Here is a 25391-nt window from a genome sequence, read left to right on the forward strand (position 1 = left end):
TTCAGCACAAATAAAATATCACATAAACATACAAAACCATTACAAAGTGATTCCCATATAATCCAGTGCCACTTCTCTGTGTGTACAATGAAGCAGCAGGGACAGCTGAGCTGCATGTAGCACATAACTCCCTCAGAATAAGAATGTCCTGCTGATTTCCCACTAAGATGCTGTTCAGTTCCACATCAGTTGGCAGTGCTTAAAGGGAAACTAGAGAAAGTAATCAGGAGGCAGAGGCCAATGCCTTCCTCCTACCACCCTCCCCTAGGTAACAGTGCATGGGTCTGTACACGCTGACATGAAGGCCTGGAAGGGCTCTAACAAAACTGTCAACAGCAATTATGAGATCAGCATTAAGCAGCACACAAGAGCCAAAATATATTATCACAGTTTTACAAGGAACCACAATAGCTTGTTGCAGAACCCCAGCTGAGATCTACCTCCCCCACAGAATGACCTATGAGAGCTCATTTTCATTTGAAGTGCGTCCTTCTGAGACTTGACTTTCAAGTTCAGGTTTAGCTTCACCCTCACTCTCTGCCTGTGTTTCAGACCTTGGATTTCTCTGCCCCAGCTCCTCGCTGCTCTCTGGTGTCACCTGCTGGTTATTTTTCCCTTCTGCAGGATCACTTTGATTCAACCTGCCATCAGGTTCCAATTTTGTTTCTTTTCCATTTCCCAACTTTGGGTGAGGCTGTGAGTCTTTTGCACTCTTCACTACCTCTTGGATGTTGTATTTTCTGAATAGCACATAATCTTTCACAATACTCAGGCAACACACAGCTTTGATAATTTCAACTACCACTATGTACTCTGGATTAGTGAGATCTGCTTTCTTTTCTGAATTGAGGCTGCCCACTATTCCTGCCAACTCTTTAATAACTTCTTCTCTATTTATATGGCTGTTATTTCGAAATTTGTAGACAATCTGAAATGTCCCTTTCTTTGGGGCTTTAAATCAGGGCTCCAAAAATGTTTCTGCATATTTTTTCATATCTTCTAAGAAAGCTTTGCATGTGCCTGAGATGGGCAACATTCACAGAATAACACGTGTCTTCTTTTTCTTGGTTTTGTACATATCCTGGAGAATGTGATGCAGTAACTTCTCAGATTCTATCCCAAGGGTTCTGATGAAGACTACATTATTTGCTCTGCTCTCCATTGACTGGAATCTTCTCAGACTCATCTCTGTAGAAACCTTAATGTCACCAACTTCTTTCTTCAAGGCAGCCTCCACATCATCATTTTCTCCCTAGCTTCCAGAGGGCTGCTGGTCCTTGTCTATAAATATTTTGGACCCATACATGTTTGTCGTCATACTCATTAAGCAGGCTGTAGGCATCTGAGCACACTTGTGCTCCTTCATGTTGCAGGTGATAAGGATGCCCTGCAGGCCGGTCTCCAGCTGCTGGGGCTGCCTGCCTCACAGTGCCAGCCTGCTTGGCAGGGAAGAACTGGGCCTTGCCTTTGAGCTTTCTGACCGGCTGAGGGGACAATGGTGGTATTTATTTATATGTGATTTTAATTGTATGTTAATAAATAAAATTGCCCAGGGGTCAGAGCTATTAGAGCCGTAGCAAAAGCTGGGTGTGGGTGGTGCATGCCTTTAATCCCAGCCCTTGGTAGGCAGAGTTAGGTAGATCTCTGTGTGTTCAAGGATACAGGCAGCATTGGAGACACACACCTTTAATCACAATACCATAGAAGACCTGGAGGGCTGTACAACAGACAGTAATGAGGCAGTCATGTGGTTGATTTTACAACCAATGAGAAGGCAGAACAGAAAGTCTATATAAAGACAGACAGGAAGTAGGTCTCTTCGGAGAGGTCTCTTGGCTCAAGAAGCTAGCTGCAGCAGGCAGGTAAGGCTCTTAGCTCTGATCTCTTGGCTTTCTTCTTTGCATTGGTTCTGTGTTTCTTATTTAATAAGACAGTTTGTTGCTGGAGAGCTTCTCTCCAGGTTCCACCAAGCCCCGCAGTCCCACAATCCATGTATAAAATAATCACTCAGACACTTATATTGCTTATAAACTGTATGGCCGTGGCAGGCTTCTTGCTAACTGTTCTTATATCTTAAATTAACCCATTTCTATAAATCTATACCTTGCCACATGGCTTGTGGCTTACCGGTGTCTTTACATGCTGCTTGTCCTAGTGGTGGCTGGCCGTGACTCCCCTCCTTCTTCCTGTTTCCCCAATTCTCCTCTCTCCTTGTCCCGCCTATACTTCCTGCCTGGTCACTGGCCATCAGTGTTTTATTTATATAGAACGATATCCACAGCAATGATTGGTTACATCTACATTGGATTGCTGGGCAGTCAGCCATGCTGTCTCCTGGAACTGTTTTCATTTCTGATTTTGTTAATTTGAATATCCTCTCTCTGTCTTCTAGTTAGTTTGGATAAGGGTTTGTCTATCTTATTGATTTTCTCAAAGAACAAACTCTTTGTTTCACTGATTCTTGTATTTTTCTATTTCTTTCTAGTTTATTGATTTCAGCCCTGAGTTTGATTATTTCTTGTCATATACTCCTCTTGGATGTGATTACTTCTTTTTGTTCTAGACATTTTAAGTGTGCTATTAGTTTCTGATATGAGATCTCTCAAGTTATTTTATGTAGGTAGGCACTTAGTGCTATGAACTAGCACCATTTTCATTGTGTCCCATAAGTTTGGGTGTGGTGTGTATTCATTTTCATTGAATTCTAGAAAGTCTTTCATTTCTGTCTTGACCCATTTTTCATTCACTAGAGAGTTGTTCACTTTCCATTATTCTGTAAGCTTTCTGTTGTTTCTGTTGTTGTTGATATCCATCTTTAATCCATAGTGATCTGATAGATAGAATACAGGGAGTTAGTTCAATTTTCTTGTTTTTGTTGAGACTTGCTCTGTGACCTAGTATGTGGTCAATTTTGGAGAAAGTTCCATGAGGTGGACAGAAGAAGGTATATTCTTTTGTCTTTGGGTGTAATGTTCTGTAAATACCTTTTAGGTGCTTCTAGTTTATAATGTCTGTTAGCTACAGCCTTTCTCTGTTTTGTTTTTTTGTCTAGATGACCTATCTATTGATGAGAGTTAAGTACTGAAGTCTCTCATTATCAGTGTTTGAGGGTCAATATGTGATTTAAGCTGTAATGGTGTTTCTTTTACAAACTTGAATGCTGTGGTAGTTTGAATGTAATTGGTCCCCATAATCTCATAAGGAGTGGCACTATTAGGAGATTTTGGCTTTGTTATAGTGCATATGGACTTGTTGGAGGAAGTGTGTCACTGTGTGGGTGGGCTTTGATGTTTCCTATGCCCAGGATACTTCCCAATATCTCAGTTATTACCTGTTGCCTGCAAGATGTAGGATTCTCAGCTACTGTCTGCCTGCACACCACTATGCTTCCCGTCATGATTATAATGGACTGAACCTCTGAAACTGTAAGCAAGCAACCCCAATTAAGTGTTTTCTTTATAAGAGTTACCATGGTCATGGTATCTTTTCACAGCAACAAAAACCCTAGGACAGAAGTCCTTGTGTTTAGATCATAGATATTAAGAATTAAAATGTCAGCTTAGTAGATATTTCTTTGATGAGTATGTACTGTCCTTCCCTAGCTCCTGATTAACTTTTGTTTGAAATCTATTTTGTTAGATGTTAAATTGGCTATACCAGCTTGCATCACAAGTCTATTTGCTTGGAATATCATTTTCCAACCCTTGACCATGAGGTAATGTCTACCCTTGATATTGAGGTGTCTTTCTTAGATGAAGCAGAAGGATTGATACTATTTTTGTGTCCATTCTATTAGTCTGCATCTTTTTATTGGGAAATTGAAATTTTATTGAGAAATTAAGAGATATCAATTACCAAAAATTGTTGATTCCTGTTATTTTGGTGGTGCTACTACTGCTGTCACTACTGGTGCTCATGGTAGTCATGGTAGTGTGTGTGTGTGTGTGTGTGTGTGTGTGTGTGTGTGTGTGTGTGTGTTTGCGTGCATGCGTGCGCACTCATGCATGCAAGTGCACTTCCCTTCTTTTGATTTTATGGACCTTACATTATTTATTCCCTTTCATGATTGTAGTTAACCTTAGGTTAGAGTTTTCCTTATAGCACCTTCTATAGGCCTGGATTTGTAGATAAATATCATTAAATTTGGCTTTAACATTGAATATCTTATTTTCTCCATCAATGAATATTGAAAGTTCTGCTGGGTATAGTAAGTAGTCTGAGCTGGCATCCATGGTCTTCTAGAGTTTTCAGCACATCTGTTTAGGTCCTGATGGCTTTTAGAGTCTCCATTGAGAAGTCAGGTATGAGTCTAATAGGTCTGCCTTTATTCTACTTTTTTTCCCCTTGCAGCTTTAACTATTCTTTCTTTGTCCTGCATGTTTAATGTTTGATTATTATGTGGCAAGGGAACTTTCTTTTCTGGTCCAATCTATTTAGTGTTCTGTATGCTTCTTGTAACTTTATAGGCATGTCCTTCTTTAGGTTAGGAACATTTTTTTCTATAATTTTGTTGAAAACATTTTCTGGGCATTTGATCTGGGTTTCTTCTCCTTCCTCTATTTCTATTATTCTTAGGTTTGGTCTTTTCATAATGTCTCAGATTTCCTAGATGTTTTGTGTCAGGAGATTTTTCAGATTTAACATTTTACTTGGCCAATGCGTCAATTTTTTTCTATTGTATCTTCAATACCCAAGATCCTCTCTTCTATCTCCTGTAATCTGTTAATGAAGCTTTCCTCTATAGTTCCTGTTCTAATTCCTAAATTTTTCATTTCCAGAATTCCCTCGGTTTGAGTTTTCTCTGTTGATTCTATTTCCAATTTTTTGTCTTGACAGTTTTATTCATTTCCTTCCACGGATTGAATTCTCTTGGATTTCTTTAAAAGATTTATTCATTTCTTCTTTAAGGATCTCTATCATCTTCATAAGGCTGTTTTAAGATCTTTTTCCTGTGTTTCAGCTTTGTTGAAATATTCAGAGCCTTCTGTGGTATGGTTACTGAGCTCTAGTAAAAATATATTATCCTGGCTTTTATTGGTTGTGTTTTTATGCTAACCTCTAGGGATCTGGGATTGGGATAATTATGAGTCAAGGTGCTGGCATCTGGTTTTGTTTTTATTGGGTGGGTGTATTGTTTCTTGGTTTCTGTTTCTTCTCTGAATTTTAGGAGAGTGTGATGGCTATGTGTTGCCCGATATGAAATGTTCTGTGGACCTGATAGGTGTTGCCACTAGGGATTCCACGCAAAATGTGTTCTGGGTATTGGGAGCTAACAATTGGGAATGTGGAAAGGCTAGGGGTCTGGAGGGGTTCATAGGAGGGAGATGATCAGAATGCTCAACCGGGATCCACTTATTTAGTCTCCTTGAAATGGGGGGAAATAGTAAAGAGAGGTCACTCCAGAGGTCTGCTGTAGCATTAAGGATAAGACTCATGGATTGGATCTAGCAGAACAGGAGAAGGGAAGACATACAGACAGCCTACCTGCTTTCCTAGGAGGAGTGGCCTATATATTAGTAGGGAGTGCTTGCTGGAGTTGGAGGCTGGGATAAACAACAAGCGATTAGAAAGGGAAGGTGTATGGGAGTCACAGGAGAAATGGCCTTTGGAGGGAGGAAACCTGCAGCAGGTATTCTGTTGCAGAAATAGGGATGAGTATTGGGTTTGCAGGAGACAGGGGATTGGCTTATGTCTTCAGTTAACTTACCTGTATCCCTGGCCTGCAGCCGGTGTGACCCCATGGAATTCTTGATAGCATTGGAGGCTGGGATACTGGGATGAGTTTGGGAATGGAAAAGAGATCTTTGTGATCCATTAAGGATGGGGTTAGAGAGGAAAGGGAGAGTGTACCAGGCATTCTGTTACAGAATTGGGGTGAGACTTGGGGGAATTGGGCTGGAGGAGTAGGAGAGGTGGAGATCTGTAGTCAGCCTATCTGCTTCCCTGGCAAGAGTCTATTATAACTTCTTGATGTACTATTCCCTTTATTAATATGCAATGGCTTTCTTCATTTCTTCCAACTAATTTTGGTTTATAATCTTTTTGCCAGTCATAAAAACAGCTGTTCACATGAAGTTTTTGCTTTGATTTTCTTGGTGTAATGACATCCATACTGTCACTTTCAGTCACCTTTCTATGTGCTTTTGCCAGAGATTGTTTCTTAAAGATTCTGAGCCTTTTTTAAATCCAGACAGTCAATCCGCAATGTGTGTGTGTGTGTGTGTGTGTGTGTGTGTGTGTGTGTGTGTGTACATGTTCACATGCAGGTGCCCCAAACTCACATTTCATAAAATATTGTTGCATAGTGCATCAAGTAAAGTTACATTCAAAAGCATTAAAAATGGATAATGTCACTAAGATTGTAAATTTCATGAAGGTCAAGAAATCTTTGCCAATTCTAGGTATTCCTAATCCCTTAATAGATACTATGTGGTAGAATTTAGACTGTAAGATAATTAAGTCAAGGCCAAACACTGACAAGATTTTATGATTTGTGACATATCATCAAGTCATTTATGATATCAAAAATAAAAGTTGTAGCAGAACTTGATGATGGAAACTTGCATATTTAGCATTTTTAGTGAATTTCACTGGTCATTTAAATGGATTAAACATATATACTCAAGATGAAAACCAACTTCTAACCCTATCTTCAGTCAACATAAACACATACCTGCTAATTTTCAAATGGGATACATAGAACTACAATCTGACATTCAACTTAAAGAAAAAAAATTGATATTTTTTTACTATACTTCCATATGTCCTGTCTTCCAAGAGACAACTATTCTTTATCTTCACAATCACACCTTATGTAATTGCTTTTTTTGACAATACTTACATTTGTGAGATTATTTTCTTTCTTTTTTAATATTTCCTTTATTTTTAATAATGTGTACACATGTTTTTCTGTGTCAGAGTAGGAATACATGAGTTCAGCTGCCCACAGAGGCCAAAGGATGAAATCATATTCCCCTGGAGCTAGAGTTACCGGCAGTTGTATGTCACCCAACATGTGTGCTTGGAACCAAAATTGATCCTCTGCCAAAGCCACAGCACTCTCCAAAGCCATGAGCCATTATTGTCAAGAATTAAGTACACTAAAAATAAAACTATAACCAAATATATTAGAAGAACCTTGACAATCCACTGAGAGTTATAGCCACATCCATCAAACTGATATTGATGTATCATTTTCTCAACTATAATATCAAATATCTTACTAGTTTTTTTTATATTGCTCTCTTTTATTTTGTAACAAAAATATCAAGTTCTGATGAAGTTCTATTACTTAGTGTTAAGTCTCAAACCAGAGACAAACAGCTAACTGAGGTGCCTATCTAATATATTAAAGCAGACCTGGCCAACAGGTCCTCCCAGCATCCCTCAGTCCTTCCAGTTACAGAGTTATCCTGGCTGGCATATCTCACCCCCTACCCTAAACTTCTCCAGCCCAGAGACTGAGCTGGACTTGCCCTTCCCCAAGCTGTTCTTCCCTATATAACTCAGCCACTTTGGCTATATCAGTCCTTTTTGCCCTCTTTGGCCTCTTGGCTCATGGATAGCCTCTCTTGCCTCCCTGGAGGGGAGAAGGGGTTCCCTGCAGGTGTCAGACAGGAAGGCAAACATGCAAATAACTGAGAAGGAAAACCTGGTGCAGACTGACTTCCTCAACCTGGATCAGACTTTGGGAAGTCTATTGCCAAGTAGTCTATCACACTGTAGGCATATTTTAAACAATAGAATTTGGAAGAGTCTCTAGGCAACAATTCCTAAAATCTTTCCAATTCCAGGTGCAAAATAAAGCTTAAGGTGTGACTACATAAAAACTTTCACAAAGTACATGGCACCATGAGGGTAGGTTCTGTAGCTAAAAGGCCTGAAATCTAATGTAGTCCCTGACCAATAGCATAGGGGTCAGCAAGCCATAAAGTACATGTGACATCTCCCCTAAAGAGTCTGGAATAATCATTCTGGGGAGTTAGAATGAGGTTTGTCCCTACAGATAGCAAAAACATTGCCAGGTCATTAACAACCTCTACTCTCAGCTTTCTGGATGGAATGCAGGTATTTGATTTTATCTCCTCCACTGAGGAGACACCCCTGCATGATTAACATTCCTAGTTCTTTTGATGCTTCTCTCTGAGTACAAGGCCCTTCTACCCTCTATACCTCTCTCCTTTCCCCTAACAACTCTCCTCACATGGCCCAGCTTAGTCTGGCCATGTTCACTCCAGACTCTCCCAGATGTCTCTGTCTCTGCTTCTGGCTACGCTCTCCCTTTTATCTACAATAAACCTCTCCTCCATAATACCTAGAAGCTTCCTGTCTTCCTTTCTTATTCATTTTTTTCTTCTTAGATATATTCATTTTCTTTTTTAGTGATTATAAACTTAGGATCTGCTTGATAATTCATAAGAATCACATAGGATTGTTACATGAGATTATTTTTGGTTATCTGTGGTAGTGAAATTATATACAGATATTTTTCATATCAACTTTTATTAATATTTTTATTAATTTATTAATTTATTTTTTACAAACCAACCACTGTTTCCCCTCCTTCTGTAGATGTAACAGTCTTATTAAATAAGAAACACAGAGTCAAATGCAGAGTTAAAAGCCCAAGGGGTCAGAGCAGTAGCTAAGAGCTGAGACTAAAAACCCTTTCTTACCCTTCACTGCCAGTGCCGTCCTTCCCCTGAGAAAAAGGCCTACTTCCTGTGTGTCTGTCTTTTTATTGACTTTCTGTTCTGCCTTCTTATTGGTTGTAAACCCAACCGCATGACCTCCTTGTCACTGCCTGTCTATACAGACCTCTAGGTCTCTATTCAGAAGAGGGCAGGCCTCCCATGGATATCAACCAAACATGGCATATCAAGTTGAAGGCTAGATAATGCAACCCAGTATGAGGAAAAGGCTCCCAAAAGCCAGCAAAAGAGCTAGAGACAGTCCCTGCTCCCACTGTTAGGAGTCCCACAAGAAGACCAAGCTACACATCTGTCATGTATATGCAGAGGGCCTAGGTCAGTCCTATGAAGACTCTCTGGTTGTCATTTCAGTCTCTGTGAGCCCCTAAGAGACAGGGTAATTGATTCTATCAGTCTTCTTGTGGTGTCCTTGACCCCTCTGGCTGCTACATTCCTTCTATCATCTATTCAGAAGGATTCCCTGAGCTCAGCCTAAAGTCTAGCTCATGGTTTCTGCATCTATTTCCATTAGTTGCTGTATGAAGCCTCTTTGATGACAATTTGGCTATGCAAAAACCCATGAGTATAGTGGAATATCATTTATGAATCATTTCATTGATTTATTTTTTCTTTGCCAGTTGTGTTTGGTTCTATCCTAGGTCCCTGGGCTATCCAGCCTCTGGGTCCTAGTGTAGCAGGCAGTGTCAGGGGTAGGCTATCTCTCATGGCTCGTGTCTCAAGCCAGACCAGTCATTGGTGTACCACTACCACAATTTCTGTGCCACCTATACCCCAACACATCTTGTAGGCAGGTCAAATTGTAGGTTAAAGGTTGTGTATTGTGTTGGTGTCCCAATCCCTCCACTAAAAGTCTTGCCTGGTTACATGAGTTGGCTAGTTCAGGCTCTGCTTTCCCCATTGCTAGGAATCTTAGTTAGGGTTACCTTCATCATAGATTACTGGGAATTTCCATCACACTAGGTTTCTGATCACCCTGAGATCACCCCCAATTCCAGTTAGCTCTCCAAGTACTTACTCTCTCCATCTTCCCCCAACCAGATCTTTCCTGTTTTGGTCCTTCCCAATCCCCTCTATTCTCTATTTCCCCTTCCCAGGGAAATTCTTATGTCCCTCTTTGAGACCTCCATGTTACTTACCTTTTCTAGGTCTGTGAACCATGGTTCTCCTTTACTTTACAGCTAATATCCACTTATAAGTGAGTACATACCATGTTTGTCTTTCTAAGTCTGGGTTACCTCACTCATGATGATTTTTTTTCTAGTTCCATCCATTTGCCAGCTAATTTCATTATGTCATTGTTTTTAACAGATAAGTAATACTCCATTTGTAAATAAACCACATTTTCTTTATCTATTCTTCAGTTGAGGGGCATCACATTACTTGCAGTTTCTGGCTATTACAAATAAAGCTGCTATGAACATAGTTGAGCATGTGTCCTTGTGGTATGGTAGAGTGTCCTTTGGGTATATGCCCAAGAGTGATATTGCTAGGTTTTGAGGTAGGTTGATTCCCTGTTTTCTGAGAAACAACCATATTGATTTCCTGGCTGTACAAGTTTGCACTTCCACTATCAAGAAAGGGCTGTTCCCCTTGCTCCACATTTTCTCCCACATGCACTTGTTATTGATTTTAACTATTCTGACAGATATAAGATGGAATCTCAGAGTTGTTTTGATTAGCAGTCCCCAGGTGACTAAAGATATTAAACATTCTTTTTTGCGTGTGTGTGTGTGTGTGTGTGTGTGTGTGTGTGTGTGTGTGTGTGTGTGGTTTTTCAAGACAGGATTTCTTTGTGTAGCTTTGGAGCCTGTCCTGGATCTTGCTCTGTAGACCAGGCTGGCCTAGAAGTCACAGAGATCCACCTGGCTCTGCCTCCTGAATGCTGGGATTAAAGGCACGTGCCACCACCACCTAGCAATGTTGAACATTCTTTAAGCGTTTCTTGGCCATTTGAGATTCTTCTACTGAGAATTCTTGGTTTAGATCTGTACCCCATTTTTAAATTGGATTATTTGGTTTGTTGATGTCCAGTTTCTTAAGTTCTCTATGTATTTTGAAAATCAGCCCTCTTTTGGATATGGGGTTGGTGAAGGTCTCTTCCCATTCTGTAGGTTACATTTTGTCCTATTGATGGTGTTCTTTGACTTACAGAAGATTTTCAGTTTTACGAGGTCCCATTTATTAATGGTCAATCCTGGTACCTGCACTATCAGTGTTACATTCAGGAAGTTGTGTCCTGTGACAATGTGTTCAAGACTATTCCAAACTTTCTCTTCTAGCAGGTTCAGTGTATTTGGTTTTATGCTGAGGCCTCTGTGTGTGTGTGTGTGTGTGTGTGTGTGTGTGTGTGTGTGTGTGCGCGCGCGCACATGCAATTTTTTTATTTTACTTTACATACTGAACACAGTTTCCCCTCCCTCCTCTCCTCCTGTTCCCTCCCCCTGACTCCCTACTCCCCCCTTGCCATCTACTCCTCCTCCTTATGTGGAGGTCTTTGATCCATTTGGACTTGAGTTTTGTTCAGGGTGATACATACAGATTTATTTGCATTCTTCTGCATGCTGAGTTCCACTTAGATCAGCACCATTTGTTGAAGATGCTTTCTTTTTTCCATTGAATAATTTTGTGGGTTTACATCTGGGTCTTCAATTCTATTCCACTGATCCACCTGTCTGTTTTTATGCCAATACCATACAGTTTTTATTACTATAGCTCTGTAGTAGAGCTTGAAATCAGAGATAGTGATACCTCCAGAAGTGCATTTATTATTCAGGACTGTTTTAGTTATTCTGGGTTTTTTATGTTTCCATATGAAGTCGGGTATTATCCTTTCAAGGTCTCTAAAGAATTGTGTTGATTTTTTTTAAAGGGATTGCACTCAATCTATAGATTGCTTTTGGTAGGATGGCCATTTTTACTATGTTAATCCTACTAATCAATGAGCATGGGAGATCTTTTTATCTTTCTGATATCTTCTTGAATTTCTTTTTTCAAAGACTTGAAGTTCTTGTCATGCATGACTTTCACTTGCTTGGTTAGAGTTACACCAAGATGCTTTACATTATTTGTAGCTATTTGAAGGGTGTTGTTTACCTGACTTCTTTCTCAACCCATTTCTCATTTGTATATAGATGGGCTACTGATTTTTTAAGTTTATTTTGTCTCCAGACACTTTGCTGAAGGTGTTTATCAATTGTAGGAGTTATCTAGAGAATTTGGGGGGAGTCACTTATGTATACTGTCATATCATCTGCAAATAGCAATACTATGACCTCTTCCTTTCCAATTTGTATTCCCTTGATCTCCCTTATCATTCTAGCTAAAACTTCAAGTACTATATTGAATAGATTGGAGAGAGTAGACAACCTTGTCTTGTCCCTGATTTTAACATAATTGCTTTAAGTTTCTCTCTATTTTATTTCCTGTTGACTATTGACTTGCTGCATATTACATTTATTATGTTTAGGTATGTCTCTTACATCCCTGATGTCTCCAAGACTTTTTTTCATGAAGGGGTGTTAGATTTTTGTCAAAAGCCTTTTCAGCATCTCATGAGATGATCATGTGGTTTTGTGGTTTCAGTTTGTTTATATGGTGGATTCCACTGACAAATTTTCATATGATGACCATCCCTATATCTTTGGAATGAAGCTTACTTGATCATGATGGATATCTTCTTGATGTGTTCTTGGATTAACTTTGCAAGTATTTTATTGAGTACTTTTTGCATCAGTGATCCTGAAAGAAATTGGTCTGTAATTCCTTTCTTTGTTGAGTCTTTGTGTGGTTTGAGTATCAAGGTGACTATGGCCTCATAAAATGAATTTGGCAATGTTCCTTCTGTTTCTATTTTGTGAAATAATTTGAGGAGTACTAATATTAGATCTTCTTTGAAAGTCTGGTAGAATTCTGCACTAAAACCATCTGGCCCTGAGCTTTTCCTAAGAGACTTTTAATGAATGCTTCTATTTCTTTAGGGGTTATAGGTCTATTTACGTTTTTTATCTGATATTAATTTATCTTTGGTAAGTGGTATCTATTGAGAAAATTGTCCATTTCTTTTAGATTTTCTAATTTTGCGGAGTACAAGTTTTTAAAGTATGACCTAATGATTCTTTGGATTTCTTCATTGTCTGTTGTTATGCCCCCTTTTTGTATCTGATTTTGTTAATTTGAATATTCTCTTTTTGTCTTTAATTAATTTGGATAACAATTTGTCTATTTTACTGATTTTATCTAAGAACCAACTCTGTTTCATTGATTTTTTGTATTGTTCTCTTTCTTTTTATTTTATTAATTTTAGCCCTCAGTTTAATTATTTCCTGCCATCTACTCCTCTTGCGTATGTTTGCTTCTTTTTGTTTCATTGCTTTAGGATGTACTGTCAAGTCACTAGTATGAGATCTCTCTAATTACTTTATCAAGGCACTTAGTGCTATGAACTTTCCTCTTAGCACCTCTTTCATTGTGTCCCATAAGTTTGCATATGTTGCGCATCAATTTTCATTGAATTCTAAGAAGTCCTTAATTTCTTTCTTGTTTCTTCTTTGACCCAGTGGTCATTCAGTAGAGAATTGTTTATTTCCCATGAGCTAATAGTCTCTCTGTTGTTTTTATCATTGTTAAAATCCAGCTTTAATCCATGGCGGTCTGACAAAGTACAGATGTTATTTCAATTTTCTTGTAACTGTTGAAATTTGTTTTGTGACCAAGTACGTGGCCAATTTTGGGGTAGGTTCTGAGAGGTGATGAGAAGAAGGTATACTCTTTTGGTTTATGTGGAAACATTCTATAGAAGTCTGTTAGGTCCATTTGAGTCACAACATCTGTTAATTCCATTATTTCTCTATTAAGTTTCTATCTGGATGACCTTTCCATTAGTGAGAGTAGAGTGTTGAAGTCTCCCACTATTAATGTCTAGGGTTTGATGTATTATTTATGCTTATAGTGATGTTTCTTTTACAAAAGTGGATGCCTTTGTATTTGGACCATAGATGTTCAGAATTGAAGCATCATCTTGGTAGGTTTTTCCTTTGATAAGTATGAAGTCTCCTTCCCTATCTCTTTTGATTAATTTTGGTTTCAAGTCTTTTTTTTTTTTTTTTAGATATTAGAATTGCTACACCAGCTTGCTTCTTGGGTCCACTCACTTGGAAAATATTTTTCCAACCCTTTACTCTGAGTTAATGTCTCTTTGATGTTAAAGTGTATGCACCAGGAGGAGGATGGACCCTGTTTTCACAACCATTCTGTTAGCTTGTATCTTTTTATTGGGGAATTGAGAACACCTATATTGGGAGATATTAATGATCAATGATTGTTAATTGCTGTTATTTTATTGTTGATTGTGGTGGTGGTGTGAGGTGGTGTGTGTGTGTGTGTGTGTGTGTGTGTGTGTGTGTGTGTGTGTGTTTGCTTCCCTTTTGATTTTGCTGGTGTGAGATTATTTTTTTTTATTTTTTTTTTATTTTACAACACCATTCAGTTCAACATAATAGCCACAGATTCCCCTGTTCTCCCCCTCTCGCGCCCCTCCCCTCCCCCAGCCCACCCCCATTCCCACCTCCTCCAGATCAAGGTCTCCCCCAAGGACCGGGATCGACCTGGTAGACTCAGTCCAGCCAGGTCCAGTCCCCCCTCCCAGACCGAGCCAAGTGTCCCTACATAAGTCTCAGGATTCAAACAGCCAACTCATGCAACGAGCCCAGGACCCGGCACCAACGCACAGCTGCCTCCCAAACAGATCAAGCCAAATGACTGTCTCACCCATTCAGGGGCCTGATCCAGTTGGGGCCCCTCAGCCTTTGGTTCATAGATCCTGTGCTTCCATTCATTTGGTTATTTGTCCCTGTGCTTTATCCAACCTTGGCTTCAACAATTCTTGCTCATATAAACCCTCTTCTTTCTCACTAATTAGACTCCCAGTGCTCCACCAGGGGCCCAGCCGTGGATGTCTGCATCCAGATTCCTCAGTCCTTGGATGGGGTTTATGGCACAACTAACAGGGTGTCTGGCCATCCCATCACCAGAGTAGGTCAGTTCCTGCCATCTCTCGACCATTGCCAGCAGTCTTTTGCGGGGGTATCTTTGTGGATCTCCGTGGGCCTCCCTAGCTCTCTGCTTCCTCCCCTTCTCATGTGGTCTTCATTTACCATGGTTTCCTATTCGTTGTTCTCCCTCTCTTTTCTTGATCCAGCTAGGATCTCCCACTCTCTTTCCCTCCACCGTTGCTCTTCATTGTTCCCACTCATGACCAGGCTGTTCATGTAGATCTCATCCATTTCTCCGTGTCTTTTTTTGGGGTCCCGTTTTCCAGGTTGCCTCACTGGTGATGTGAGTAGCAATCCAGTCATCCTTGTTCCACATCTAGCATCTTCCTATGAGTGAGTACATACCATATTTGTCTTTCTGAGTCTGGGTTACCTCACTCAGGATGATTTTTTCTAGATCCATCCATTTGCCTGCAACCATATGATGTCATTGTTTTTCTCTGCTGAGTAGTATTCCATTGTGTATATGTGCCACAATTTATTTATCCATTCTTCAGTTGAAGGGCATCTAGGTTGTTTCCAGGTTTTGGCTATTACAAACAATGCTGATATGAACATAGCTGAGCAAGTGCTCTTGTGGTATGATTGAGCATTTCTTGGGTATATGCCCAAAAGTGGTATAGCTGGATCTTGGGGGAGATTGATTCTCAATTTTCTAAGAAAGCGCCATATTGATTTCCAAAGTGGTTGTACAAGCTTGCATTCCCACCAGCAGTGGAGGAGAGTTCCCCTAGTTCCACATCCTCTCCAGCATAAAGTGTCTTCAGTGTTTTTGATCTTAGCCACTCTGACAGGTGTAAGGTGGTATCTCAGAGTTGTTTTGATTTGCATTTCCCTGTTGATTAGGGATGTTGAGCAATTCCTTAAATGTCTTTCAGCCATTTGGGTTTCCTCTGTTGAGAATTCTCTGTTTAATTCTAAAGCCCATTTCTCAATTGGACTGTTGGTCGTTTTGATGTCTAATTTCTTGAGTTCCTTATATATTCTGGATATAAGTCCTCTATCACATGTGGGGTTGGTGAAGATCTTTTCCCATTCTGTAGGCTGTCGCTTTGCCTTGTTGACCGTATCCTTTGCTCTACAAAAGCTTCTCAGTTTCAAGAGGTCCCATTGATTGATTGTTTGTCTCAGTGTCTACGCTACTGGTGTTATATTTAGGAAGTGATCTCCTATGCCAATGCGTCCAAGACTATTTCCTACTTTCTCTTCTAGCAGGTTCAGAGTAGCTGGATTTATGTTGAGGTCTTTGATCCACTTGGGATGCTTTCTGGATGTTTTTCCCCTTGATTTCTGTTTTCTCTCTGATATTCTGGCCTGAGTGACCTGTAGTTCTGGTGACCAGTGAGTTTTCAGGTTCAGTGATATGTCTCTACTGGGGTATTGGTAGCCTTCTTGGTCTCTGAGATTTTAGGTGCTAACTTTGTTTCTGGGGTTCTGGAAACTGGTGTGGTCCCTGGGGTTGCTGGTACCTCAGGTTCCTGGTGTCCTAATAACAGTGTGGCCTCCAGTAGTGCAGGTATCTTCTACCAGAGTTGTGAGCCAAGATATGGAGTCCAGAGAAGGGGGTGCTACTGGGGACTGCTGGGTGAGTTAAAATAGATATTAGTGGACAGTGAGTTGTATCTTACCTGGGGTTCCTAGTACCTTCATGGCCTCAGGTATAACAGGAGTTATCTGCCACATTGTGGCCTGGATAGGGAGCCCAGTGGAGGAAATGCTGTTGGGGACTTGGATTCCTAACACCTATGTGACCTCCAGTACAGCAGGAGTCTTCTGCAGAGACTATAAGCTGGGATATGGAGCCCATGGTAAGGGTGCTGTTGGGCACAGATAGGCAGGACTTAGTGGGTATTAATAGGAATTATGGTATCTTACATGTAGTTCCTAGTACCTGCATGGCCTCCTCTAGAGCAGGAGTCTTCTGCTGGGGGTGAGGAGACTCTGGGCCAGGATATGGAGCCCAGGGGAGGGTTATTAGTATTTTTATATTCAATGTGTGACCAAAGACAATTCTCTTTTGTCTAGTGTGGCCCATGAAGCTAAAAAGTTGACCTATTGGTGAAATTAATAAGGCCACTCCACGTAGTTAAAAGGGAGGTTTATTTTATGGGGTAACTTACAAGTGAAGGGATAGGCTACAGGGTCTGGGAAAGGTGCAGTCCGGCGGTGTTCTCTGGAGAACTCTGCTCAGTTTACCTTCAGCGTCCAGGGTCCAGGAACCAAGAGAGCCCCAGCATCTGGATCTCAGGTCTTCAGTGTCCTCTCTCAGCCCTGCCTTGTAGGTGTGACCATTACTGAAGCCTCAATGGGGATTGAAACTTCCAGGTCAAAGCTGGAATGGCTACCTACTTACTACATTGACCACTCATGCTTTATACTGCATGCTTTTTAATTTTATTTATTGAATGTGCTGACTAGTTTTACAAGTTGATATAGGTTAGAGTCATTTGAAAGAAGGAAACTCAGTTAAGAAAAGACCCCACCACAATGGTCTGTGGTTGAGCCTGTGGCACATTTTCTTGAATGATGATTGATGTGGAAGAGCCCAGTTCAATGTGGGCAGTGCCACCACGAGGCTGGTGGTCCTGGGTATTATAAAAATACAGACTAAGCAAGCCATGAGAAGCCAGCCTATAAGCAACATTCTTTCATAGCTCTTTTCAGTTCCTGCCTCCTGGTTCCTGCCCTGAATTCCTGCCCTGTCTTCCCTCAGTGATTGATGGTAATCTGTGATGTAAAATATCTTATTCCTCCCCAAGTTGCTTTTGATCATGGTGTTATAGAAAAGCAATAAAAAAAATCCTAACTTCATTCATCGGTGTGTTTGTATCCTCTTTGAAGTCATTACCACTTTCATGAATAACATTTTGAATTTTTTGTTTAAGATTAACCCATATATACGTGAATATATATGGATTTGGTAATTGAAGAGTTGTAATCTGCTGGAGAAGTCATGTTGACTTGTTTTCCATGTTTCCTATGTTTCTGCATTACAATTTTTCTACCGGTTGGTTTTGATATCTCTTCCAACTTTATTTTGGGAACATTCTAGTCAGCAACCTACACTTAAATGGTCAGTCCCCACAGATTCCTCTGATTGAGAGTTCTCATGCAACTCTTCTGCTTTGAATCTGTGTGGATAGAGCCATGGAATACTAATTCATTTTTTCTGAGTCACCCTTTCATTTTCTCTGCAATTTTTCAACTGATATATCATTGCCTTCATGATTCCCACTGTTCTTGCACTTTTTCTCTTTGGGATAGAGCTATCCTTTTATCCATACAGTTGTCATACAATGTATAATAAAGGCAGCTTCTAATCGTCCCTTTTATACTCAAAGAGGATTTCAAAAATCTAAGTAGTCTTAATAGCATTTTTAAGGATTTATTTTTATTTCTATGTGTTGGGTATTTTTCTTGCTTGTATATTAGCACACCATGCTCATCCAATGCCCACAGAGGCCATAAAAAGGCATTGGGTCCCCTGGACCTGAAGTTATAGACAGTTGTGAACCACTATGTGAGTGCTGGAAACTAAAGCTGAGTCCTATGCAAGATCTGCAAATACTCTTAACCACTGAGCCTTCTTCCCAGCCCCAAACCTGATTGTTCTTTTAATTCTTCCTATACAATGTTAACTTTCAACTCATAATTTCTATGAACCTTTTATTTTATCTTGTCATAGTTGTCTATGTATTTTAATTATTTTCCTTGACTAGATAGCAGGCACTATAAAATAATTATTGAGCATCAGCTACATCCTGAATAATATAAAACATCTCACATAATTAATTTTAACAAAATAAATAAGTTACATCTTATTTTATATAGAAACACAAGAAATACAAGAAACACAAAAGCTACATAGAATACTATTCCTAAGGAAACAGTTTATAAATAGGAACATTATGGGTCAAATACATCTTTTCAGTCCCAGAAACTGTCATCCTTCCATTATACTAATAGAAAATAAATGCCCACTCTCCATATCATCTCTCAGCTGCAGGATGGGATTTTTTTCTGTTGTTATCTTTTCTGCCTCTTCTCATCCATTCTTGCTCTTCTTCTCTGCAGTGACAAATCTGAATTTTCCCACCCAACCTGCATCTTTATCTTTTTACTCATACTGCTTTATTATTTTCAGCCCATGCTGCCACAGTTGATCAGCTAGTGTGAATACCACACTCTTTCACCAAGATCATCCCTGCAGACTCTGGCCCAGGCTGCCTTCAATATTTCTACTCAAGGTAATCACATCTCTCTTTTAAAACTCCATCAACAAAGAGAAAATGCCTTACCCAACTTTTTAGGCCACTATCTCACAGCATACTATCCTATCAAGTACACATCATATAGAAGTTATAGAAGTAATATAGAGAGAAGCTTGATTTCAACAGTGAACCACCTTGGGAACACTAGTGATAATAGGGAAATTTCATCTTCTTACTTAGCTGTGGAGATCTTTGCCTCAGTCATGTTAAGACTTATATTCATCTGACTTGTTATCAAGTGAAACATTGCTCTCAAAATTACCTTGTGATTATTTGATGGATGTATCAATTTTATCTAAATTATTAATAAAATTAGGATAGAAGGATTTCTATAAGTTTATTGCATATTCTAAGGACATACATTCAGATGAGTGGTCTATCTCTTATTTTATGACTATCAGGTTTATGGAATATGTCTGACATAAAATGTTTATTGATATTCTGTTAGGCTTTCAGATACAGACAAATCTTGAAGATAGTATTAAGGACTACATTTATGAACACACCTTAACAGATAAAAATGCATTTTGTGGGTATCTTGGAAAGACAGTGAAGATGCATTTTTGAAGATGGTGACCCAGAAATCAATGCCAACATTTCAACTGGTTCCCACTGAGGGTTTTCTGTGTTCACACTACTTAAGTGTTTAGTGTAGTCATTGACTGTTGGAAGGAAGAAAAGGAAGTAAGGAGGCATAGAGAGAGGGAAGGAGAGAGGGAGGGAGGGAGGAAGCAGGCAATGGTAGAACACAGCAGCTTGGATAAGGTCATTTTACATAGTGAAGTTCAACTCTACCCCAGATGATATTTTGACAGCTCTTGGAGCTGAAAGGAAATACCTTTAGTGACAGAATAAAATTTATCACCAGAAAATATTATTTATATGAATCCTTTCAAGAAAGTTTCTCAAAGTGTGAAGCAAAAGATGGAATAAATAACATGATGTGATAAGAAACTATATTGAAGAAAATTATAAATTATCATTAAAATATTCAGGTCTTACTACATAATGCAACAGAAGACAATATTGGAGACAAAGATGGCAAAATAAAGTTTAGCACTATATTGAGGAACTGTGAACATCTCTTTGGAATATGCTAAGGAACTTGATGTCTAAATAAATAGATTAAAATTCATGTTATAAGTGCTTTCAAATAATAAAAAATATATATGCATTATCTTATACTTGTTATACACTTAAATTAACTATATGATAACATATTAGACAGTGTTGGAGGCTTCAAAGGAGCAGAATTCCAACTTGAAGAGATAATTCATGTCATCAGTCTTCTTGTGCTAATGTAAAATACTAGTTTTTCTTTAATAATATGAGAGCGGATTCTTCCCATGAACCATCTACCTGGAAGAATTTTTATGGAATTGGAGATATGCATTAATGGGTAAAATACTTACTGTACAAGCATGAGGATCTGAGTTCAGATCCACAGAACATTCATAAAAGCAATACATAATAGCACACATATATAATCTCAGTTATACTTTGGGAAGATGGAAGGCCAAGACAAGAGAATCCTCAGGAGTTTATAGGGCAGCTTGCTTGATGCATGTAGTAACAAACAATAAGAAAGTCTGGCTTATTGGTGGCCTTTGGGAGAGCTTGCTCCAAGGCTGCCTCAAGGGTATGCAAAAAAAATATCCATTAATGTAGCAAGGACTAGACTTTTCTATCTAAAGGGAAAAATAAGGAAATACACTTTCTGGTGGTTACTTTCTCTTTTACTTTATCTTGAAAAATCCTCTCTGAAGATCTCTGTCTCCACATAGTTATATTCCACATTGTTACATTCTCCATACAGTCTCCATACAGCCACATATCTGTACATTCTTCTGCACAGCCACAGGCCTCTACATACAGTTATTTCTTTTCTATGCAAATTCATCTTCCTTGTCTCCATACAGTTACAAATCTCCATATAATTACATCTGTCTCCACACAGCCATAACTATACATCTCATTTACATAACTATCTTTTCTGTCTGTCTCCACATAGCACATATCTATTCACATTCTCCATACATTCATTATATACAGTCTCCACATCTCTCTATGGTTTTTCCTCCATTTAGCTACATCCTTTTTCACTTCCCTCCCATTTCTCTTTCTACATCTCTCATACTCCTCTCTGTGTACATTCAGCTACATCCTTCTTTTGGCGCATGCACACACACACACACATTTGTTACATTTTCAGGGTTCAACCCATTCTCATAACACATGATAAGTCACGTAGTTTCTCAAAGGCTAGGAAGGTCATGCTAACTGGCTGTGGAGTAATTAAGCACATAGCCTGAGAGATATCACAGAGAGTGACATTGAAATTCAGGACTTAAACAATAAACAGTTGGCTGAACTTTGAGGCAGGGAGTATGTGCAGAAAGTCAACTGCTGAGGGGACCTGTACAGGGAGCCATATCTCACTGTTATCAACCTGACTGATCAGTTGACTTTGGTTCAACAGACACTTGGTAATCTGTCCTTGAGCAAATCATCTCCAGGTGCAACTTAGTCTATTTTGGACTTGCTCTGAGGTCTTAGCTAAATGTGTAAAAGGCTGTCTTTTGTAGCCAAGAATATTGTTATATTCCTATGTCAGTTTGAGTTATGAAAAATATCCGAGTATTATTTCTATTCATCAGAACTATACAGCTTAAGCAGAAACCATCTTTCTGACCATCCACAGCTATGTGTGTGCCCAATAGATGGAATATTTTCATGAGATAAACACACAAGCAATAGGAAAAATACCCATATCTGGTTTTAGGGAAGAAATGTAGTGATACATATATAGCTTCGATCTAACAAGGCAACTCCATGAAGTTTATCTGGTAGTTAAAAGAATGTTATTTCTGGGAAACTTAAAACCAATAAAGGGATCAGTTACAGGGACCAGGAAAGGTGAGGTGCAATCCAGCATGGTTCTCTGAAGAACTCTGACTTGGTCTGCAATCCAGCATCCAGGATCATGAGGAGCCAAGAGAGTTGGCATGTACACATCTCAGGTCTTAAGTGGTCCTGTCTTGGCCACACCGCAGGGGCAGGTCTTAGGTAGGTGTAGCAGTTACTGGCTGCCTCACGAGGGGCAGTGCTTCAAAGTCAAAGCTAGAACAGCTACCCATTACATACATAAGAGAAATTACAGACAGAAGTAACCAGTCATTTACAGTCAGAGGCCCCACTGGTCTTTGCCAAGTGGGGCTCCCCATCAGAGAGTTATTCATCTGGTGGGTCAACCTGTTGAATACTAGTTGTCATCTGCTTTATGCTCCCATGGCCTCTGGCACTGGTTCAAACAATAAGAAAGTTGAGGACCAACACCTGAGGTTGTTTTCCTATATCAATATATACACCATGTGCAGGAACACACACATACACTCAATGCACAAATTTTAAAAACCAAAAAGAGAAGAATGGAGATACGTCTCCATGGTTAAGAACACTATCTGCCCTTCCAGCATTCAATTACCAGCAAGCACATAATGGCTCACATCTACAATTCTAGTCATAGGGGATCCCAACATCCTTTTCTGGCATCCACAGACACTAAGAATGCATATTGTGCACAGGCATACATACAAGCAAAACACTATACATATTAAATTATTTTTCAAAAAATTTTAAAATTTTTCAGGTTAGAATTTCAGCAATACAAGAAAGGTTCAACAAATGCAATATAAAACATAGACAGAAAAAAGTCACATGATCATATGTTACAGAAAGTCTATGATTATATTTATTATTCCTTCATGAAAAAGTCCTGAAGACACTAGCAAAAGAAAGAATATACCTCAACATAGGTGTCTCATTTGTTTTTCTATTGCTGTAAAAAGACACCATGACAAAGGCAATGTCTAAAAAAAAGGTATTTAATTGTGAGCTTGCTTATAGTTTCAGAGGATTAGTCCATGATCATTATAGCAGGAAGCATGGCAGCAGGCAGGATGGCATGGCACAGGGGCAGTAGAGGCTAATGGGAGTATGAAACATTGAAAGAGTTAAGGACCTTGTAGTTACAAAGAAATCAGAAACTGATTCACCTTATCCCTAATTTTGGCCTCAATTTTTATATACAAATAGAATCTCCTAAAATATTCACCAAAGACATGCAAATAAAATATACTCAGATGGTTTCATTTTTCTAAGGTCACATTCACTGCAACTACTCTTTCAAAAAAAGGAAAAAAAATACCTACCTGGAAAAAATGTCTACTTTTCTTCCCTTTTCATCATAACACAAACCTTTGTAAGAGCCACTCAATTCCCCACAGACATTATCTAATACTCTCAAGAATTCTACAAGAAGAACAAAATAGTATGGAATCAGGAAGGAAAACAATATAGCTTTGAATCCTTGATGAAATATTTTTGGTGTGTGTGATAGAAGAAATTTACTTTCATAGAGAGGAACTTCATAGTAATAAACAACTCTAGCCAGGTGTGGTGGCACATGTCTTACTATTAAATATGTAAGGAATGGGAAGATACTTTCTGAACATCAAAGTTTTGTTTTGTTTTTCAGCAAGACAATCTGATCTCACATTGTGACAGTTAATGTTGATTATCACCCTCACAGGATCTATAATACAAAGAGACAAGCCTCTAGTTATGTCCATGAGGGATTCTGTGGATTAGGATTATTAAAATAGAAGGACCCATCCTGAAGTGTGTGGCACTATCCCATAAACTTCCTCCTGGACTGGATAAAAAAGGAGAAAATAAGCTGAGCACTAGCATTCTCTCTCTGTTTGCTGACCATGATGAAATGTGACCAACCACCTCAGTCTCTAACCATCACAACTTCTTTGCCATGATGGACTGTATTCCCTTGAGCTGTTAGGAGAAATTAAGCTTCCTCCCTTACATTGTTTTTGTCAGGGATTTGTCACAGCAACAAGGATACTAACTAATAAACACCTCTACTTCTCCTTGTCTGATTAGTCTTCAAAATATGTCATAATTTCAATCATTCCTGTGATTAACCACAGTGATCTTTCCATTTCAGGTCAGTAACTACTGGTCCATCATTTCTTCAGGATCCAGCTTTAAAAAATGGATCACAGTTGGAAGGCATTGCTTCTTAACATCCTTGAAGACCTTACAGAGGAAGAGATGGGAAAGTTTAAGTACCAACTGAAAAATATAGATCTTGCTAAGGAATACAGCCACATTAAACGAGGGACTCTGCAGAAGGCAAACACAGTGGCACTCCTTGCTGATACACTGATCCAGCACTATGGAGAAGAATATTCCATGACTGTGACTCATGATGTTCTGATAGCCATAAACCAACGGAATCTGGCAGAGCTGATCATTTCACAAATGGAAAAATGTGAGTTTTGAGTTAATCATCCCTCTCTTTGCTAGATATGCCTAAAATATTCCCTGAAATCACCTTATTATGAATAATTCAAGAGATGTTGCCAGAATGACATCTAAAGGGAGCTATGTTTTGTGGTGGTGTGAAAACAATAATCTAGAGCCAGTGAATAAGCTCAGTGGGCTAAACACTTGCCACACAAGACTGACAACCTAAGCTCAATCTCTAGAACCCATGTAAAGGTAAAGGAAAGAACCAACTCCATTAAGTTGTCCTCTAACCTCCAGATGTACACACGGCAAGGATACATCATCATCACCATCATCATCATCATCATCATCTACTAATAATAAATAAACTTAAATTTATATAATATAAAGCAAACTATTTTAAAAAGAACAATTTAATACATTCACATTATGTTGCCACCACCATCTTTGTCTAGTTACAGAAATTTCTCATTACTCTAAAAAGCCTAACTCTAAAAAGCCTAACTCAATAAGGAGTTTCTCCCCACTCCTCACTTTCTATACTCTTTCTACATACTAGAAAACAGCAATGGTGTGTGTGTGTGTGTGTGTGTGTGTGTGTGTGTGTGTGTGTGTGTTTATATTATGGATATTCCATCCAAATAATATATTATAGAGTATGTAATTCTTTGCCTTTGAGCTTCATTTACATTGTGATAATCACATTTTATAGCTGAATAGTATTATTTATATATATTTTAACACTTTATTTTTCCACTCAACTGCTGATGGATATTTAAGTTGTTTCTACCTCTTATCTATTGTGAATAGTGCTATTATTAATATGCCCTTATGAGTACTTGCTAGAGTACCTGTGTTCCAGTCTTTTGGGCAAACATTTAGAGATACAACTTCATATATACATATATATATATGTGTGTGTGTGTGTTATATAATATATATGCATATATAATAAATATCTAATATATATTATTTTGTTGGTGCTATGGCTCAGTGGGTAAAGATGTTTGCAATGCAAGCCTAACAACCAGAGC

General features: G+C 39.0%; 1 protein-coding gene and 1 pseudogene across 4 annotated transcripts in view; one reads left to right on the forward strand and one right to left on the reverse strand.

Annotated features, from left to right (window-relative positions):
- LOC119089236 (interferon-induced very large GTPase 1-like) overlaps window positions 1-25391 on the forward strand; it is a 59180-nt gene that overhangs the window by 22380 nt on the left and 11409 nt on the right. The window contains exons 1-3 of one of the 4 annotated variants that reach the window (XM_037211823.1): window positions 14720-14745; window positions 18906-19008; window positions 24053-24379. The gene's annotated coding sequence lies outside the window, so the exon portion shown is untranslated. Of the gene's footprint in view, window positions 1-14719; window positions 14746-15077; window positions 15095-18905; window positions 19009-24052; window positions 24380-25391 lie in introns of those variants that run through there. The other 3 variants (XM_037211827.1, XM_037211820.1, XM_037211833.1) reach the window with 3 other exon arrangements.
- On the reverse strand, window positions 458-1505 carry LOC114683822 (annotated as a pseudogene).

This window comes from Peromyscus leucopus, chromosome 1 (assembly GCF_004664715.2).
Source record: "Peromyscus leucopus breed LL Stock chromosome 1, UCI_PerLeu_2.1, whole genome shotgun sequence".
Classification (NCBI taxonomy): domain Eukaryota; kingdom Metazoa; phylum Chordata; class Mammalia; order Rodentia; family Cricetidae; genus Peromyscus; species Peromyscus leucopus.